Raw genomic sequence first — 2803 nt, forward strand, 5'->3', positions numbered from 1 at the left:
CCCCTCCTCCTCTTTCTTACTGTGGACATAATCGCTTCCTCCTCATGCACCTGCCATCACATCTTGTCCGCCTTGTTGGACTGCACTCCCAAACTGTGAGCTAAGAAACTCAGTTTCTTAAGTTTTTCTTGTCAGGAATTTTGTCACAACAACCCAATCAAAAAACAAACAAAGCCCCAAACTAGTACAACCTTAAAGTCAAGCAGAAAAGAATGGTGTTTGAGAGTGGACATGAGATGAGTCAGGTGGCCTGGGACCACTAGCTTTGAAGTGATTCGTTGAGACAGGGTCTCTCTGTGTGAGCCAGGATGGCTTCAGATTCACCACAATCTCGCCTCAGCTTTCCAGGTGCTGGATTACAAGTACACACAGCCTTATCTGCCTCCAAAGCTGATTATTTTTACACATCAGAACAGGACAGGGTGTGGAGGAATAACAAAGAAAAAGAAAAGTAACCAAAGCCCAATTGACCAGGGCGTTCTTGACTGATGCAAACAGTCCATTCAAGAATCTAAAATGCCAATCGGGTGGGAAGTGGTGGCACAGGTCTAATTTTTATCAGTTGGGAGGCCGAGAAAGGAGGGCTGTGAGTTTGAGGCCAGCCTGGGCTAACAATGTTCATGCCCATCTCACAATAAACAGGCACAAAACACTGAATTTGCAGCCCATTCTCTCCGTGGTGCCACCCATTTGCAAACTAGCCCACCTCATAGAACCAGGTAATGCCTGGGTCCCCCTGCAGGAGACTTTGGTCTCCAAGCTTAGCTTGGTTTATGTATTTATGAAATCCGGGATGCCAGCTGCTTCCTGCTGCTGTTTATTAATAACGATCGTCAACACAAGCTCCTGGGGGAAGCCCAGGAAACCAGTCCCAAGACACAGGCTGGCATTGTGCTCTGCCCCCAGGTGCACTCCAGACAGCTGAGACAGCCCGGAGGGAGGTGAATGAGTGCTTTCCCACCGCCTTTCCTGGATTCGAACCCTATGGAGTCTCCTCCTCTGGTCTTTGCAAGGGCTCTGGGCTCAGCTTCAGTGGAGATGACACAAAGGACAGATCACTGTATTCAGGAAGCGCTCCAACACCATCCAGGTGACAGGCATGGGGGATAGGGAAATGAAGCTCCCAGCGGCTAAGCAGGTTGAAAGCAGAGCTAGGACTAGAATCCGGTTTTGCCCAAGCCTCCTGGGACAAGGAATCTTTCCACTGGGCTCCCTGGGTCTGTTATTGTTGCTGCTGTTGCCAAGAATGGAGATTGCAACTGTTTATCCATTGTCCCACCTGGCCACCTGGCAGCCCGGGGCTCCTTCAGCCTTTTGACATTGCAAAGTGCTGTCATCTGCAAAGTTCATAGTGGAGAACTGTGCAACCCACTTCTCCCCACAAACCACAAACAAACAAACAAACAAGCTGGGTTGTGGTGGCACGTCTTTAACTTCACCACTCAGGAGGTAGAGGCAGGTGGATCATTGAGTCAGAGGCCAGCTGGTTTTCCAGGACAGTCAGGGCCACACAGAAACCCTGTGGCAAAAATAAACAAACAAACAAACAAACAAACGAATAAATAATAAAAAATTAAGAAAGTTGTCATTAAAAAATTTTTAATGGTGTGTGTGTGTGTGTGTGTGTGCGTGCGCGCGTGCGCACGCGCGTTTGTGTTTCTGAGCTCCCATGCAGGCCTGCTGAGGCCAGAGGCCCGAGTCCACTGGTGTTAGAATCACTGGCAGTTGTGAGGTGCCTAAAGTCAATGCTGGAAAGTGAACTCAGGAAATCTGCCAAAGTAGCATGTGCTCTTAATTCCGAGACAGCTCTCCAGCCCCACTCCCAATCCATACTCCTTTTTTATGCGCATGTACCGGGGTGACTGTGTGTAAATCAGAGGACAACATTTGGGAGTCCATGCTGGCCTTTCCACTGCGCGCGGGTCTCGGGAATTGAACTCAGGTAGTGAGACTTGACAGCAAGCTCCCTGACAGGACGAGCCATCTAGTGGGCCCTCAGAATGTTTTAAGTAAAGCTCATGACTTTGTGTTGAGCCACATTCATTGCTAACCTAGGCCAAATGCCACCTGGGGGCACAGGTGGAGTCTCCTGGGTGATGCTACCCTTGAAGGCAGGCTAGGTCCATCCATTACCTCAGGCATGGTTTGCCAGTGGGACCACACCGAAGGAACGTTTCCATAAGACACACCCCACTGAGCCCAGTGCCACGGGGTGCAGGGACAGCTCTTCATCCACCCTCTCATCCTCTCTTCCTCTGGACAATGGGTGCAGCCTCCACTGCCGCTATGCCCGCACCGCTCATGGAAACATGAGGCTTGCGGGCGCACCCTCGAGACGCCCAGCAACAGTCAGGCGGGCAGCGCAAGATCGTGGTAGCAGGGGCAAGGCTGCTTCTGACCAGCGAGTCGCGTGCCAGGTGGGCGCCGGGAGCGCAGGGGACACAGCCAGGAGCCACGAGCCTGAGCGCGGGTGTGTGCGGAAGGGCCACCAAACGGACGCCACTGGGCCGGGAGGACGTCCGGACCCTGAGGCCGGGAGCCAGTCGGACTGGCAGAGAGCCTCAGCATCAGCAGCAGTAGCTGCAGCAGTAGCGCAAGCCCCGGGGGTGTCCTAAGTGGAGCCGTCCAGCTCACCTAGGTTCAGGGAGCCGGGCGCAGGGGGCGGAGCGAGCACAGGGGGCGGGGGAACATGGGGGCGGGGATGAGCCGGCCCCACCTCCTGGTCAGCGCTCGGGCGGCAGGCGCGTTGTTGGTTTCGGGTTGTCAGGCAGCGGAGGCGGAAGAGCGACCTGAGGAGGTGACC

This window comes from Psammomys obesus, unplaced genomic scaffold (assembly GCF_907164565.1).
Source record: "Psammomys obesus unplaced genomic scaffold, mPsaObe1.curated_primary_1811, whole genome shotgun sequence".
Taxonomy (NCBI): Eukaryota; Metazoa; Chordata; class Mammalia; order Rodentia; family Muridae; genus Psammomys; species Psammomys obesus.